This window comes from Protopterus annectens, chromosome 5.part1 (genome assembly GCF_019279795.1).
Source record: "Protopterus annectens isolate FY-2018-M chromosome 5.part1, PAN1.0, whole genome shotgun sequence".
NCBI classification, from domain to species: domain Eukaryota; kingdom Metazoa; phylum Chordata; order Ceratodontiformes; family Protopteridae; genus Protopterus; species Protopterus annectens.
Genome location: NC_056736.1, coordinates 448,710,078 through 448,729,126, shown reverse-complemented (window position 1 = coordinate 448,729,126; position 19,049 = coordinate 448,710,078). Strand labels below are relative to the sequence as shown.

General features: G+C 40.4%; 1 protein-coding gene and 1 non-coding gene across 2 annotated transcripts in view; one reads left to right on the top strand and one right to left on the bottom strand.

The window, feature by feature from the left end:
* The window catches only part of NUP98 (nucleoporin 98 and 96 precursor), a 1,998,548-nt gene that overhangs the window by 686,301 nt on the left and 1,293,198 nt on the right, over positions 1–19,049 (bottom strand). The window lies entirely within an intron of this gene.
* Positions 10,952–11,023, top strand: TRNAP-CGG. Its single transcript has one exon. It is a non-coding gene; the product is annotated as a tRNA-Pro (tRNA).

Genomic DNA, 19,049 nt, shown 5'->3' with positions numbered 1-19,049 from the left:
TCTGGCCACATGGCTCAGCTCAGTTTGTCTGCAATCACGTTGGATGTCCCCAGAATGGGCGTTGCTATGAGAAAGCGGTTGGAGGCCTCTGCCCATTGCCAGACCCTCAGAGCTTCTCGACATAAGGGGTAAGATCTGGTTCCCCCTTGTTGGTTTATACACCAGACCACAGACATGTTGTCTCGATTGAATTGCTACTATACCTAGAGGGAGAAAGAGTTCTGAAATGCCTGCAATGTTAGGAGTACCGCTCTCATTTCTAGACCATTTGTGTGCAAATGGGCTTCATGCTCTTGCCAAGTGCCTTGGACTGCGTTCTCCAGATAAGGCCTCCACCCTATCTGGGACGCATGGTCATTGTAGCTAGGGGTTGAGACGTGAGAAAGGGACGGCCTTGGAAGACTTGGAGAGTTGAGCCACCACTGAAGGTCTCTCTTGCAAGAGTTGGTTAGTATAATCTTGTGCAACATCGGAAGATCCTGAAAAGGCCATTGTGTCGAAAGTAGCCACTGGAGGATTCTCATATGTCGTCCAGCCAATGGTATTAGCACAGCTGAAGGAGCCATTTTGCCTAGAACTTGTAGGACTAGTTTGGCAGAAGTCTTTCTCTTGTTGATCAGCATCCTTACATAACATCGAAGATCACGTACTCTTTCTTGGGGAAGCTTTGCTGACATGATTACTGTGTTTATTTGTGCTCCTATGAAAACCAAGGATTGACATGGCTCTAGAGCAGATTTTTCATAATTTATGGTGATTCCAAGGGATGTACAAAGTTGAAGGGCGTAATCCCTGGCTTTCTGAAGATGACTGGTTGGGGTGGAGATGAGCCCGTTGTCCAGATATGGAAACACACGGAATCCTTTGCATCTCAGGTGAGCTGCTACTACTGCCATGCATTTGATGATCACTCTGGGGGTTGTAGTGAGACCAAAGGGCAGACCTTTAAAGTGCAAGTGACAGGCTCCTAGCCAGAAGCGCAAACACCTACTGGAAAGCCTGCCCATTAGAATGTGGTAGTACGCATCCTGAAGGTCTATGGAGCACATCCAAATGCCTTTTCCCAAGAGTGGAAATATTGAAAGCAGTGTTACCATCCGGAACTTGCTCTATTTCACAGACCTGCTTAGAATGCAGAGATCCAAGCTGGGTCTCCAGTTCCCTGTTTTCTTTGGAACTAAAAGAATCTTGAGTAAGTTCTGGATCCTTCCTTGTCTACACAGACTTGTTGGATGACTCACTTGTTTAGCAACTTTTGAATTTCTAAGGTTGCCTGTTCCTTCTGACTGGGTGGAACATCCAGAACTGATGTGCTTATAGCATTAGGATAGGAATGACATATCCCCCTGGATATTATACTATGCACCCATCTGTCGTTTCTGATGCTTTGCCAGATTTCTTGGTGCAGAGACAAATGACCCCCGACTGCCTCCAGAGGCGAGCAATCCGGCACTCCTTCAGGAGCACTGATAGGGCCCTTCAAAGAAAGATTCTCTGCAGGCCTGATTATGCGGGCGTCCTCTGCCGCGAGGACAACGCCCACCATTATTGTTCCCCCCTCTGCCCCTGGGGGAACTTTTACCTTGTGTGTCATGGTAAGACCTGTGGGATTTTCTGAACAATATTTTTCCACTACCCCCCTGACCCTTTGGAAAACGTCTGGTGGGTGCAGAAAAATGTACTCAAATGGCAGACAAGGTCTTGCCTTTCTTTTCACACCTGGTGAGAATTTCCTTCACTTTCGGCCCAAAAAGAGAGGAGCTGTCACAGGGGGCGTTAAAGGTAGACTTGAAGGGTGTCGCAAAGGCGCATCCAGGCCTGTTTTCATAAGAGCAATACCTGAAACCCACAGTTCTACTCGTTCCATCTGCTGTATACGATATGAGCCTCATAGTAGAGTTTACTACAGAACTGTGGGTGGCGAGCTGAGCATTAACTATCTGCTACTGCATCAACTACAGCTCCTTGGAGAGAGTCTGAGTTCCTTTAACAGATCCCTCTGTAGCCTAGTGAAGTGGGTAAGGTAGTTCAGAGACTGAAGGGCAAAGGTCACTGACGAAAACACTCTGTTTGCATACCTATCCATAGTCCTAGAGTGTCTATTAGGAGGATGGATAGAGGAGCTGGTCTCTGATGGCTCCCTTTTTAGTGGTCGCCACCACGACCATGACATCAACTGCAACTCCTTTAGTCAGAAACCCTTTATTCTTAGGGGCAGTAATGAACTTGTTTGACATTCTAGGAGTAGGGTCTATGGAATCTGGGGTCTCCCAAGCCTTACTAGAAATTAAATCCATAAGCTCGTCGGAAAGTGGAATCGCCCAAGAAAAGGAAGGGCGAGACCCAAAGGCCTTCAGGTAAACCAACTCCTCAGCCAAATGGGGGTTGGACTGCCAGTCACCTCTCTGTTTTAATAATTCCAGGATGCCTTCAAAGGAGACATCTTCAGATGGTGACCTTGGCCCTTCTGCCTCGAGGTCAGTGTCTGATGCGACAGACTCCTCTAGGGAGTCAAGGTGCTTCCTTTCGCAGGTCCTCTTCCGAGGGACCTCCTCAGTGGGATGCTCTGGAGAGAGGAGTCTCCTGGTAGACAACCTCAGGCCTGGGGTCTCTACGATCCTGTAGAAGGATTACCTAAGAGAACAAAGATAACTGGCCTGTAGAAGGACGAAGATCTGAGGAAAGAGGTAGGAGCAGAACTCCCCTGAGCTGAAGCCCCGAGAGGCGCACACTGATCCAGAGAGATAACAGCTGGCTCAGAGGATCTGAACAGAGAGCGTCGGCTCCTAGGTGTCCTGCTCCAAATGGAGGGAAACACTAAGGGCGAATGTCTGCACCAAGGATACCAATCGTCCTGGAGCTGACACAGACACAATTTGGAGATCAGAGTCTTCCGGCTCCGAAGCTCGAAGGATGGATCGGAGGAGGAAGAGTTACTAGGGAGGTGGATTGCGTATGATCAGATTCCTTTGGGCTTGGATCCAACAAAAGTTTGACCATGGCAGGAGTTTTCAGCAACCTCTGCACAACCTTATGCATGCCTTCATCAGATAAGCTCCTGGTAGACAGAGTAGAAAGAGATGGGGATCTAGATTTAGCCAGTAATGGTGATGGGAGCTGAGAAGTTATTGGTTCAAGTGAAGGCGATCGGCTCCAATGTGGAGTCCCTGTCAGCACAGAAAATGAAGGAGCCGAAGGTTCCATCTATTCCAATGTAGTCTTAGATCCAGGAATGACCTACTGCTGCAAAGATAGAGTAGAGAGTCAAGGGGTTTTTGGTCTAGGCTCTGACGAATCTTTTGGAGCCGAAGATGCCCTTTTTGAAGTCTTGTCTGGAGATTTTGAGGACTATTAAGCAATAGCCTCTGGCAACAGGGGTTTTAGTAAACCCTTTAAAATCAACTTATTCTTGCGCTCCACAAGTGCACTATGATTAAAACCATGACATATGGAGCAATTTTCTTTGAGATTAAAAAACAGGCTTGACATGAAGTATCAGTCTGTGGCCTCTAAACAATACACGCAGAGAGAGTGAGGGTCTTGGGGCTGGGCAGCTTACAGCCACACTCCGTGTACTTGTTAAATCCCTGATTATCAGCCATGATAGAGACAGTAAAAAGCACGCACTCACACACACACACACACACACACACACACACACACACACACACACACACACACACACACACAATACTGACAGACTGGAACAACCTAACTTAATTAGATATGAACAGTAACAATTTAAAGCCAGAAATTTTTAACACTTCTATGAACCGCTTAGAAAAACACTAAATACGACACCAAGTCTTAAATTCCTACGCTAAGCACCTATAGAAACAGGAAAACACACACCTAAACTTGCTAAGAATTTTTTTTAACTCAAAGATATGTGTTCGAGACAGTGGAACTCTCTAAGGGAGGAATGAACAAAAGTGCCACAAAAGATACAAATCACTGGAGCCCTTGGAAGCACAAACACCTCAGGAGGCAAACAGATTTCAGATAGGGGAGAGTCAAGACTTATGAGATGAGGAGGAGTCACAGCCCTGGAATCAAAAAGCTTCAAGATCAGTGTTGAGGTCGGTTCTGACAACCCATAGTTCAAGCAGACAAAAATTGACAACACAGAGTCCTATATTAGCAAGTGTGCAATCACGGCAATAGGAGTTGCTCCTGACAAAATTGCAGCAGAATTGAAAAGTATTACAAACTGTGTACAACACTTTGTGAAAAATGTGTTCACTGTATACTACGCAGAAGAGAAGCAAGTTTATCTCACCAGTCATGGAATGTTGAGAGGCATATGTGAGACTCAAGCTACTGTAGCTAGTGTTTTTCAGCATTTTTCCTAGAGGATCAACAATACTTTTTGGGAGAACAGGCTAAGCAGTGAAGAAAAAATCATAAGGAGTCGCCGCTGCTTATTCTTCTGGACACCAACAATGCCCATGCAGAGACTTTTCTCAGGGAAACTTTTCCCATTGTTACAAAGAAAGATGCTTTAGTGACAGAAGCAAAGCACAGGAGCTGACTAGAAGAATCAGGAGTACTTTGGATTTGAAACAGAGACTGGTGTTGGGAGATGGAGATGACCAGGAAGAAATCTCAGCAACATTTTGAAATTAGAGAACAAGCGGGACACTGTAAAGGATCAATCAGATTAGATATATGATTAACATGTGAAATGTGGCTTTTCAAGAAGTGGCTGAAACTTTAAAGCATACACCCCCACTTAATCTCACTACCAGAAAATATTCTAAGAAATAAGTGTACATAAGTAGAAGTACAAAAACAGGCAAAAGGGTGGTGATAATTTACTAGAGAAAATTGGAATAGCGACCAAGGTGCTGGACAGTAACTAACTAGAGAAGGAAAATTAAAGTGGGATGAGGCCAAGTAGTTTGGACAGCAAGTTAGAGACTGCCTAACCAGGGATTGAAAGAGTATAGGCAAACAAAAACGGATATGGCACTGCTAACTGAAAGACATTCTTGTATAGTTACTAGTGGAGTCGAACAGAAGCTGCTGTTAAAGGGGTGAGGAGTAAGGCCTTTAAAATACTACTAAATCAGAGGAGGTTTGAAAAGTTTTGGAAGAGAGTGGAAATACAAAGAAACAATGAGAGGATATCTGTATGACTCCCAAGTATGCAACAAAATAGAGAAGTTTTCAGATTTTTGCTTGGAGGTGTCTGTGCAAGTATTTTTTATACCCCACGAACATTTCAGAAAAATTGTTCCTTGAGTGGACAAGTAAATAATGGATGTATGATGGGAAAGAAAGGGAAACTGTGAACATGTTTTGTGTGTGTAAAGAGACAGACAACACAGATCTATCGTTATGCTAAATACAAAACATTTGTATCAGATGTTTGCTCTGTCTGGCTTCAAACTGTGGGATAGAGTCTGCAGCCATGAAAAATACCTCTGGAGTGACAAAGGATGTTCCGCAACACAGAGGAGCCAAAGGAAGTCCTGGATCTAGATTGAATATCCAGCTTATAATGTGACAAAAAAGAGTGATGAACAACCCAAGTTGCAGCTGCACAAACTTCATCCATTGATACTCCAGAAAAGAAAGCTTTAGAAGTAACCATTTAAGTTCTATTTTTTCTAAAAAAAAATTATTAAAGGATCCTACAAATTTATCTGTATTCACTTTTTCAACTACAAAAAAGTTAAACTTTCTAAAATGTTCACATTTTACAGAATGTTTGGCTAAAGCATTACTCATATACTTTTTCTTTATAGCCAAAATGTGCTCTCTAACCCTGTATTTTAACGAATGGTCTTAGCTATATAGAAATTTTCACAATTTGAACACACTGCAAGTTATACCAATCCTTCACTTTGACAGTCATATCTGTCTTTAGCTATTACAGTGCACTTCAGATGTTTAAAATGATGGCTCTGCACCCCCATCATAAATCTGCACTGACTACAATTTGTACAAGGAAATGTTCCTAGATGGGTAATAACTATCTTGACCTTTATTCTTATGCCCCCCCTTCCAACATTTTTCAAATTTCTTGTCTTTTTATTAATAAAATATGGTTTAGTTCCAATAACTCGTCAGTTCTTCATTGCTCAAAAATCTTCCAATTTTCCTGAATCAGCTTTAACATTTGGCCCATCAGTACTCACAGGCACCGGAAATGCATATTTTAAACCCTCATTCTCACCCACACTTTGATCAGATTCCTTCTGAAATCCTGCTCTCAGAATGGGTAAAAATCTATTACCCCTATTATTTTTAACATATTGTATAACTTCATCAAGAGTTTCACTGGGATATCCTCTATTAGTAAACAACTGTAAGTATATACAATTCTATTGTAAACTGATGGTCATCACTGACCATTCTACTAAGTCTAATCACTTGCCCTTTGAACACATTGATAGTTATCATCCCAAATATATGAAAATGAAAGTGCAAGTAATTGTTAGTAAAGGTTTTCTTTCTATAAATGTTGCTTCCAAATACTTTGTACCAACATCCATTTTAACTTCAACGTCCAAAAATAGAATTCCTGTACCTCTGTTACCTATAGTAAACTTGAGCTGAGACACTGACTGATTAACTTGCTGGAAAACTCATCTAAGCTGTTTACCACTACCAGCCCAGACAAAAAAAACAGGTCATTAATACAGCGCCTGTAATAACATACTTAAATCCATCTTCTCCAAAAATGTGACTTCCCACCAACACATGACTAAACTGGCAAAAACAGGCACTACGTGTGCTCCCATTCCTACGCCACTTGTTTGTTGGTAAACTTCTTTACCAAACATGAAAAAGTTGTTATGTAATACTATTTCCATTAACTGACAAGTGACAAAAATGTCCTGTTTAAACTTTACTTTATCCAAGTAAAGCCTCAAACTCTATTCCTTCATTTTGATCTATTACAGTATACAATGAGCATACATCCAATGTACACAGAAATGTCTCATCTCCTTGGAACTTAAAGAGTCGAAGCTCATCCAGAAACATCCATGAATCTTTTAGGAACCATTTACTATTTTGTACAATAGGATTAAGTATTCCATCTAAATACATGGAAATTTTTGAAGTTTTACTGAAGGGGGCAGAAACGATAGGCCTGAATGGGGGATGCTTTTCATTTTTGTGTATTTTATGGATGTCAAAGCATCCCTAACTGGGGCTGTTCAACACGCAAAAACTCAAATAAGTCTATCGAAATATATTGCTGGTATAATAAATCCAGCAAAATAATACCTAATTCGTGGAACATTTTCCTAACAAAATCCTTAGACACTAAGATTTGCCTCCATCTGCCAACATCTCCTTAATACTTCCATAGTAGTCCCTGTTATTCATAACAACAAGTCCTTGTCTGCTTTCTTGTATCTTATGTTTCCATAAGAAACAAGCTGTTTCAAAGCCATAGTTTCTTCCTTGGTCAAATTTTCTCTATACCAAACTTGTCTTTTACTATCCTGTAAACTGTAAATATCATTCTCACAGAGAGTAGAAAAAGTTCTCAAAGTGTTAACTATTGGAGGGTTAACATTCCTTTTCTTTCTTAAATACCCAGTGTGTCTTGAATGGATAAACCATCAAACAAGTATTTCAGATTTAATTTTCTTACATAAAGTTTAAAATCTAAACTAGTGTCAGTAAGTCTTGCTTTTTTTGCAGTTACCAGCTCTAAAAAGAACTATTGTAAGGAGAGTGTCTTTCATTTACTTACTTCAAGGTAGTAACAAGGAACTTCACTTTGTATCAATATAATTGTAGTAAATTCCAATTAGCTGTTCAATAATGAACTAAAAGATGTAAAGGAACTAAAGATTCCATTATACGAAACACCAGCTACCAGTGCATAAAAACTGCACTAAAAGCTCTCAAAATTCTTCACTTCAACTTTAAGCAAAAAACACACACTGAAGACAGAATAAGTTGAGCGCTTTCGTCCCATTTATTACAGACCTTCTTCAGAAAAATAAAATAAATAATTTCCTTTTATACCATTGTTCTCCTGACATCATTTCCTACATTACTAATCCTTAAAAGGACATACACATTTAACATATAATCATTCAAAACAACACTCTGTCACACTTTTCAATAATAATGATAAACAATAAAACAGTCCCTAAAGCTTATACAGGAATCTTTTGTTATGAAACCATACATGTATCATAAAAACCTTAACAATACTAGCCAATATTATTTATTAGTCAAAAGTTAACACAGTTTAACTTTTGACAGAAATCTTGCCATTAATACCCGGTGCTATATCAGCTCTTAAAAACATTTGCCATTTAAGTTCTATTTTTTCCTAAAAAAATTATTAAAGGATCCTACAAATGTATCTTTATTCACTTTTTCAACTACAAAAAAGTTAAATTTTCTAAAATGTTCACAGTTTACAGAATGTTTGGCTAAAGCATTATTCGTATCCTTTTTCTTTATAGCCAGAATGTGCTCTCTAACCCTGTATTTTAACTTTCAAATGGTCTTACCTATATAGACATTTTCACAATTTGAACACACTGCAAGGTATACCAATCCTTCACTTTGACAGTCATATCTGTCTTTAGCTATTAAAGTGTACTTCAGATGTTAAAAATGATGGCTCTGCACCCCCATCATAAATCTGCACTGACTACAACTTTTACAAGGAAATGTTCCTAGATGGGTAAGAACTATCTCGATCTTCATTCTTATGCCCCCCTTCCAAAATTTCTTTCAAATTTCTTCTCTTTTTATTAATAAAATTTGGTTTAGTTCCAATAATTCTAGTCAGTTCATTGCCCAAAATAATCTTCCAATTTTCCTGAATCAACTTTTTAACACTTGGCCCATCAGTACTCATAGGCACTGGAAACGCATATTTTAACCTCTCATTCTCACCCACACTTTGATCAGTAAGAAAGAAAAAAATAATTGAGACTTACAAGCATATCAACAAAAATTAACAAAAAAAAAGAAATAATTTGAATTTTAAAAATGGAAGAAGTGAATTTCAGAAGCCGGGTTCACTATATAGGCTTGATGCTTTTTTGGATGCAGGTAGTAGGAATATCCCACAAGCTAACAATAATTATAAGGACCAGTTAGCTAGTGATTCTAGTGTAGAAAGTGAGGAAAATGTTCCTTTTATTACCCAGGCTAATGGAACCAGCAGCCCCCCTCCCAACCAAGAAGCATTTGTAACTGGAGGCAAGAAAAAAGGCAAAAACAGGGGCATTAGCCTTTACACAAGATATTTAATTTAAATGACAAAGTTTAGTGACGTTGACATTAAGGTGCTTAAAAAAGGTTTTTCCTTTTTGCCTGCAAAAAAAGCAAGACTTACTGACACTATTTTAGAGAAGTCATTGTTCCCCTCTACTCATCACTCAGACCCATGACAGAATACAACACCCCTTTTTGGTATGCACCTCACAAGACATCTACAACTGGAAAGGCCACAGAAATACCTCACAAAGAGGATTGCCGGCCTCAAACAGATGCTCTACGCAGACGGTCTAAAAAAACTCCAGCTTTACTCTGTCACATATCGCCTACTCAGAGGCAATCTCTGCCTAACACACAAAGCTATGTCAAACAGAGCTGTTGGACATGCTCCACGTAAAGAAATCTGAATCCCTCCGAGCTACACGCTCTAGGGACCTAAACCTCGTCACCACAACAAACAGAACATGCTGGAGGGATAGACTCCTGTCTCAGAGACTTCCCATACTCTGGAACATACTACCTATCTATATCAAACAAATCTCCTCATTAGCACTCAAAAAAAATCTTGATTGGATGGGAGACAGGAAATTCACCCTGGGGATCACTTCTGTGGCTCTGCTTGACAGGGGCACAGGAAAAAAATTTTCTTGGGTGGCAAAAGCCAGGGTACCATTTGGATAGGCTTATATAGGCCCTAGGGCCAATAGCCTAGTACCTACCTATGAACCTATGTAAGAAAATTAAATCTGAAATACTTGTTTGATGGTTTATCCATTCAAGACACTGGGTATTTAAGAAAGAAAAGGAATGTTAACCCTCCATTAGTTAACACAGAGTACTTTTTCTACTATCTGTGAGAATGATACTTACAGGTTTACAGGACAGTAAAGGACAAGTTGGGTACAGAGAAAATTTGACCAAGGAAGAAACTATGGCTTTGAATCAGCTTGCTTCTTATGGAAACATAAGATATAAGAAAGCAGACAAGGGACCAGGACTTAATATGAATAACAAGGACTACTGTGGAAGTATTAAGGAGATGCTGGCAGATGGAGACAAATATCTTAAGGTGTCTAAGGATTTTGTTAGGAAAAAGTTCCAAGAATTAGATATTTTGCTGGATTTATTATACCAGTAATATATTGATAGACAAAGTTTCTGTGTGTTGAACAGCCCCAATTAGGGATGCTATTTGGCATCCCTAAAATACACAAAAATTGAAAGCATCCCCCATTCAGGCCTATCGTTTCTGCCCCCTTCAGTAAAACTTCAAAAATTTCCATGTATTTAGATGGAATACTTAATCCTATTGTGCAAAATAGTAAAAGATTCATGGATGTTTCTGGATGGGCTTCGACTAAGTTCCAAGGAGATGAAACATTTCTGTATACATTGGATGTATGTTCATTGTATACTGTAATAAATCAAAATGAAGGAATAGAGTTTATGAGGCTTTATTTGGATAAAGTGAAGTATAAACAAGCCATTTTTGTCACTTGTCAGTTAATGGAAATAGTATTACATAACTTTTCCATGTTTGGTAAAGAAGTTTACCAACAAACACGTGGCGTAGGAATGGGGGCACACGTAGCACCTGTTTTTGCCAATTTATTTATTTATTTATTTTACTCATTTATTTATTTAAATTTGTTGACCGGGAGTGTCCGACTGGACGTGGGTCCATTTTCAGCGGAGGCCCGGGGAGAAAAGCTCCACAGTAAAATAAACAGACAGTAGTTGCACTGGCTCGTTGGTCTAGGGGTATGATTCTCGCTTCGGGTGCGAGAGGTCCCGGGTTCAAATCCCGGACGAGCCCTATCTTTCCCGACTGAAAGAACTCCAGCTCTATTCAGTCTCATACCGCTTGCTCAGAGGTGACCTGTGCCTGACATATAAGGCCATGTCAAACCCAGATTTGATGAATATGCTTCACCTCAAAAATCTAGATCCCTCAGAACCACAAGGGCGGGAGACTTAAACCTTGACACGGTTATAAATAGAATGTGCTGGAGGGACAGATTCATCACCCAGAGACTCCTTATGCTGTGGAACAAAATCCCGGTACATGTGAGGCAGAGCACCTCTCTGGCCTTGTTCAAGAGGAATCTTGACCAATGGATGGGAGATTGCAGATATACCCCAGGGATTACTTCAGTGTCACTGCTTGACAGAGGCACAGCAAAATGATAGGCATAGTTTTTATTCAAACTAAAGGGGTGGCGAAAGCCACAACTATGGGCTAGGCTTATAAATGCCCTTGGGCAGATAGCCTAGTATGAACCTATGAACCTATGATTACATAGTGATTAACAATTTAACATAGAAATTACTTACAACATATTTACAGATGAAGAACATAGTACATCAGTAGACAACTAGAATCTTTATCTGTGAAGTACATAACAGGCATTAACAAATGTAACAATGAGAAGTTCCTGCTGTACAATAAGTACTAGGCTTATGAGCATCTGAGCTTGCTATCATCAAGGTAGTTAGTGGAGGTGAAAGAAAGGTAGTAGTTGGATGGGGTGGATGATATTAGAGTGGGAGTTGCAAGGGCATAGCCAGCATGTTTTTAGGTGCGCTTTTAATAAAGTTTTGAAGTTGGTGCATGATGGTACGGAGGTAATTGTGGGTGGGAGTCAGTTCCATAATTTGGCTATGGCGCAAGAGAATAGTGCTTCACCAGCAGAGTTATTGGCTTTAGTGATCTGCAAGTGATTTTTGTTGCTGGATCTTAGTGGTCTGGTGGTGCGATAGGGTTGGAGTAGATTCTGGAGGGATGGGACAATTAGTGGATGGTTTATTAGTTTGTGGGTGAGTGAGAGTTGATACCACTGAAGGAGGTGAGGGAGTTCAAGCCAGCCCAGTTCAGCAAGTGAGAGACAGTGGTGACTACGATAGGATGCCCCCTGTGGCGAATTTTGCGATTTTGTTGTAGCAGGTCTCTAGCTTGTTTAGATCACATTGCCTTAGGTTGGTATATACTGGAGAGGCATAAAGTAGGGTGGAGATAAGGTGGGAATTTGCTATTGAAATCTTTGCTGCTTTGGTGAGAAATTGTTTATTTCTGTATAATGCTCCTAGTTTTTTGTGGACTTTTTATGGTCATGGATATGTGAATGTCAAATTTTAGTTTATTGTCTATTTCCACTCCTAGCAATTTGGTGTGTTCAGTTGGGTATATAGTGGTGTTGTCTTTTGCTGTGATGTTAAAGTGAGAGTTATTTTAAGTATGTTTGGTGGGTTGGAAGATGAGTAGTTTAGTTTTGTTTGGGTTGAGTATTAATTGGGCATCGGATAACCATGTTTCAACAGAGGAAAAGGCTTCCTGTGTGACTTTTTGCAGTTTGGGTAGGGACTGGGCTGAGCAGATGATGGTAGAGTCATCTGCGTATTGGATGAGTGTGCCATGTTTGGTGGCAGAGGCTAGATTATTGGTGTAAACAGAGAAAAGTAGGGGTCCAAGGATGGATCCTTGGGGAACCCCTATGGAGACAGGTAGTTGGGGAGATATGTCATTCTGCCATACAACGGATTGTTGGCGGTCAGACAGGTAACTCTGAAACCAGCTGGTGACTGATTGTGAGAAGGATAGGTTATTGAGGACAGAGATAAGTTGTTTATGTGGGACCATGTCAAATGCTTTAGATAGGTCTAGGAAAGTAGCAGAGGAGAGATAGCCATTGTTTTTATGCTGAAGGATAGTGTTTGTAAAGGAGAGTAAGGCAGTGGTGGTGCTATGGTTTGGTCGGAAACCATGCTGAGTACTGGAAAGGAGGCTGTTAGTAAGGAGGTAGTGTGAGACCTGAGAGTGTATGCATCTCTCTAGTATTTTGGAGAGTGGAGAGAGAATAGCTATGGGGCGGTAATTGGTTAGTTCTGCAGAGGGTCCGCCTTTGTGGAGGGGAATTATATGTGAGACTTTCCACAATGTGGGAACGTAACATTCTGACAGAGATCGGTTAATTAAGATGGATACTGGGTAGGCCAGAGCATCAGCTGCGATTTGTAGGTATTCACTTGGGAGGTTGTCTGCTGCTAATTTGGTGGGTTTAAGTTTAGTTAAGAGTTTTTATGTTGGAGGTAGGTACAGGAGAAAAAGAGAAGGCAGTGGGGAGATTACTAGTTGAAGGTGTGGGTTGGAGGGGAGGGGGGTTGTGTTGTTTAGCTAGTGATAGTATGGTTTGGGTGAAGTGTGTGTTGAATGAGGTAGCAATATTTTCTGAGGAGTGAGGGATGTTAGGAGGAGGGGTACTGACTTTACCTGGGTGGAGGATGGAGTTTATGGAGGACCAGAATTGTTTGGGGCTGTGTTGTGAGGAGTCTAGGGCAGACTGGTAGTATTGGAATTTGTCCCATTGTATTAGCTTTTTGACTCTATTGCGTAGTTCTAGGAATTTCTGTCTAGCTGCGGGGGTTTTGGTTTTGCGCCAGTGCTCCCAGGCTTTATCCCTGGTTTTCATTTCTGACTTAGTGGTTTTCTGTAGCCATGGGGAGGGTTGTGCTTTGGTTCTGGAAAATCTTATGAGGGCATGGTAATTAAGGATGTTCAGGAAGGTATTATTAAAAGATTCAACTGCGTCATCTAGACTGAGGTACTTTAGAGCATGCCAGTTACATTCTTTGAGGGATGAGATGAATGTGAGTGGGTTAAAGTTTATTTTTTTACGTATTTGACGATAGATAAAAGGTTTAGCTTGGTACAGGTATTTTTTGAGTAGGAATGTTGGGGAGTGATCACTGAGGCTATCTGATAAGCAGCCTGTTATATATGACTGGGGGTTCTTACTGACTAGTATCCAAATCCAGGGTAGCGTGCTTGCTGGAGTTTTTATTTATCCTTGTTGGTGACTGGACTAGTTGGGTGAAGCCATGAAGGTGTACATGATGGGTTGGATTGTTGCCAGAACAGGATTGCCAGTCAATATTGAAATCACCTAAGATGATAGTTTCTTGGGGGAGATGGTGGGTAGACCAGCTGAGGAGGTTTTCTGGTGGAGGGATGTTTTGGCCAGGTGGGAAGTAGCATCCAATTATGTTGATGGTTTTGTTTCGGTTAATTTTGAGGTTGGTATATATTATTTCTTCATTGCCTATTTGTGGAGCTGATGATTTTAAGATCTGGATGTTTAGATGTTGTTTAAATATTATAGTTACACCACCTCCTTTTTTGTTTAGCCGGTCTACTCTTAGTATGCCGTAACCTGTAGGGAGTATTTGCTCACTGGTAATGTGAGGTTTTAGCCAGGTTTCTGTCAGGACGACTATATCTGGGGAGTATAAGTCTATGGTGGCATGCAGTTCATGGACTTTGTTGGATATACTTCTAATATTTAGGCTTAGTAGAAGGAAGTCACTTGGCTTTCTATTGGCTGTAATATGGGAGAAGTTGTGATTTCTAGTCTGATTATGAGGATTGGGGTTGGAGATGGTAGGGCCAGGGTTGGGGTGGATGTCTCCACTTAGGGCTAGTTTTGATATGCATGAGATTATTAGTTTTCTCAGTTTTTGAATGTGTTTGTTTATAAGGGAGATTTTATGATTGTTCTCTGTGGGTAATAGGTATGGTGGGAGGGTTACTATGTTAAGTTGCAGGGATGCTTTACGTTTGAGTAATATAGTTGGTAGAATATGTGGGGGGTGCATAGGGATGGTTCTTGAGCTGGTGGGAGGGGAGCCGAGTATGGGTGAGACATGGGTGGTGGTGTGAGTAGTAGTACAGTGGTAGTGGTTGAGTGGGGGAATGATGGAGCTTTGGTAGGATGTAAGATATGCAAGGAGAGTGCATGCGGTGAGCAAAGGAAAGGTATGCTTGTACATGTCAGTTGAGGAGGTGTGATGATAGAGGGAATATGGAGGAGGTAGTTTTGGGTTAGGGCTGTGGTTGGCTATTGGAAAGATGGGAGGGGTTTGAGTGCAATAAAGGTGGGACCACTGGGGGCGGGAGGGAATAGAGGGCAGGGCGGGGAGCGAAGTGGGTAGAGACCCTGTTAGGTTCTTGTATGAGGGGCTGGAAACAATCACAAAGCAAGACAAGTATGTGTTAAGAACAATCACAATTGACCAAGGACTGCTCTGAAACTAAGTCTTGTCATAATTTCTGAGGTGGAAAACCGGGATAACCTTGTATCAGTAGGCTACTGTGGTATAGTTTAAATAAACAAACACACAATATTGATCAGTTATGGATACTATTTGCTAACAGAAGGGAATAAGAGAAAGTGGAAGATGTGTGTGGTGGTGGTGGGGGTGGTGGTGGGAAGGGGGGTGGGGGGCTGCTTACAGCCAAAGCACAGTGCTCTCCAGGGGAAAATGAAGATTGGCTCAAACAGTTAGACACATACTCAAAGTTAACTGTAGCTGTTTGCAGACAGTTCAGACCCGGACTGCACTTTTCTTATAGGAATATTAAAGGTGGTACCGCAGTTGAATACTTAAGAGTGGTGTTAGGTTCAAAGTTAACTGTAGCTGTTTGCAGACAGTTCAGACCCGGACTGCACTTTTCTTATAGGAATGTTAAAGGTGGTACCGCAGTTGAATACTTAAGAGTGGTGTTAGGTTGGAGAGACACTGAGCCTTCATGGGGCCTGTAGCAGAGTGGATTGTAGTTTATTGTAATTTGATTGTAATTTAGTCATGTATTGGAGGGAAGTCACATTTTTGGAGAAGATGGATTTATTTAAGTATGTTAGATATTATAGGCGTTATACTGATGACCTGTTTTTTGCCTGGGCTGGTAGCTAGATGAGATTTTCCAGCAAATCAATCAGTGTCTTGGCTTAAGTTTACTATAGGTAACAAAGGTACAGAAGTTCAATTTTTGGACGTTGAAGTTAAAATGGATGTTGCTAAAGTATTTGGAAGCAACATTTATAGAAAGAAAACCTTTACTAACAATTACTAGCACTTTGATAGTTACCTTCCCAAATATATGAAAATTAATGTGTTCAAAGGGCAAGTGATTAGACTTAGAATGGTCAGTGATGACCATCAGTTTACAACAGAAATGGATATACTTAAACAGTTGTTTACTGATAGAGGATATCCCAGTGAAACCTTTGACGAAGTTATACAATATGTTAAAAATAATAGGAATCCTAGATTTTCACCCATTCTGAGAGCAGGATTTCAGAAGAAGAATTCTAATCAAAGTGTGGGTGAGAATGAGGGGTTAAAATATGCACTTCCGGTGCCTATGAGTACTGATGGGCCAAATACTAAAAAGTTGATTCAGGAAAATTGGAAGATTATTTTGGGCAATGAAGAACTCACTAGAATTATTGGAACTAAACCAAATTTTACTAATAAAAAGAGAAGAAATTTGAAAGAAATTTTGGAAGGGGGGCATAAGAATGAAGGTCAAGATAGAGATATTACCCATCTAGAAACATTTCCTTGTACAAATTGTAGTCAGTGCAGATTTATTATGGGAGAGCAGAGCAATCATTTTAAACATCAGAAGTACACTTTAATAAGCTAAAGACAGATATGACTGTCAAAGTGAAGGACTGGTATACCTTGCAGTGTGTTCAAATTGTGAAAATTTCTATATAGGTAAAACCCAGGGTTAGAGAGCACATTTTGGCTATAAAAAAAACGGATATGAGTAATGCTTCAGCCAAACATTCTGTAAACTATGAAAATTTTAGAAAGTTTAACTTTTTTGTAGTTGAAAAAGTGAATACAGATACATTTGTAGGATCCTTTAATAATTTTTTTTAGAAAAAGTAGAACTTAAATGGCAACTTTTTTTGTAACAGCTGATATAGCACTGGGTATTAGGTTAACTTTTGACTAATAAATATCATTGGCTAGTATTGCTTTTTATGATATATGTATGGTTGCACAAAAAAAGATTCCTGTATAAGCTTTAAGGACTGTTTTATTGTTCATTATTATTATTGAAAAGTGTGACAAAGTGTTGTTTTGAATGATATGTTAAATGTGCATGTCCTTTTAAGGATTAGTAACGTAGGAAATTATGTCAGGAGAACAATGGTATAAAAGGAAATGTATGTAATAAGAAATTCTGTAACAAACAGGACGAACGTGCTCAACTTATTCTGGGTCCAGTGTGTGTTTTTTTTATTTAAAGTTGAAGTGAAGAATTTTGTAAGATTTTAAAGCTTTAGGAGTAGCCATAGCCCTGGTAAAATGCACCCTAGGTTTGCAATGAAAGGATTTGCTCTCAGAATAAACAAATAAAATACAGTCAGACACTCACTTGGATAAAGTCACTTTAAACAGATAAGCCAAGCCTAGATTTTGAAAAGGGGAAAAGTACAGTTTTGTACCTACCATAAATGTAGATGTTCGAGGATCCACATTGCTGCAGTCCTAACCATTGGGTAGTCCGCTGTCCAGTCGGCCCGAATACCAAAGTATATGGCTGACGTCGGTCAAGGCACATTAGACTGACGTCAGGACGTCAGGGTACTAATGCGCATGACCGACGTCATATCCTCAGTCTTTTCTTGCCCCAGATGTCAGAAGACCCTAAAAAGACAAGGCCCAATCCAAAACACCAAAAAGCCCTGCACCAAACCTATATACAATATATATATACACATGTACAATAATATGTAGCAACTCACACCACCACCCCTAAACACAGAGGGAAGGGAGGGTAATTGGACTGCAGCAATGTGGATCCTCGAACATCTACATTTATGGTAGGTACAAAACTGTACTATGTTCTTCATTCCACATTGCTGCAGTCCTAACCATTGTAGAATCCCAAAGCAGAGGTAAGGGAGGCTGGCAAATCATAAGGAAGCAGGAGCTGTCAACATGCCTTGCAAAATAGCTGTGGCAAAACCAGCCCTAGATTTAGAGTAGAGAGGAAGGTGGTAATGCTTAGAGAAAGTATGCACTGAACTCCAAGTAGCTGCCTCCAAAATATCCTTAGTTGCCACCCCTTAGAAATGCTGTTGAAGTGGCAGTAGCCCTAGTGGAATGAGGCCTGATCCCAGCTGGAATCTCCTTGCCATGATGGGAATAACAAAATGAAATGCAAAACCCAATCCACTTAGAAATAGTTTGCTTAGACACAGGCTTGCCCTGAGAACTCAAAGCAAAAGAAACAAACAACTGCTGAGACTGCCTGAAATCCTTAGTCCTGCTTAAATAATAACGCAACTGCCTATGTACATCTAAAGTGTGCAAAATCTTTTCCCTTTATTTTGGGGATCTGCATAGAAAGTAGGCAAATGAATAGTTTGGTTTAAAGCCACACTAGAAACCACCTTAGGCATAAAGGAAGGATTAGTACGTAATGATACCCTATCCTTATGGAAAATCAGAAAGGGCTCTACTGCCATAAGGGCCTGCAACTCAGAAACCCTTCTTGCAGAAGTAATAGCCAACAAAAAGCAGTCTTCCATGACAAATATTTCAAATCAGCAGTACCCGTGAGGCTCAAAAGGTTGTAGAGTAAGTTTTTCCAACACAAAATTGAGATCCCAAGCAGGAGTAGGAGCTCACGTGGGGGTCTTATATTCTTTGCCCTCTGAGAAACTGCTTGAACAAAGGATGTGAAAACAATGGTGGGTCACAATCATAGTGAGCTGAAATTGCTGCAGCATGAATCTTAATGGAAGAGAAGGACAAACCTTTGTCCAATAACTCAGTAAGATATTGAAGAGCCACACTCAAATTAGGCTCAGAAATCTCCAAATTCTTTGCTGCACTCCAAAATAAAAATCTCTTCCATTTTTCTGCATACACTTTCCTTGTACTAGGTCTTCTGGCTTCCATAATCACATTTAAAACTTGTTGAGGAAGTTGAGACCGGCTGTCTCTCAAAACAGAATATGCCATGCTGTTAGATGAAGAGAGCG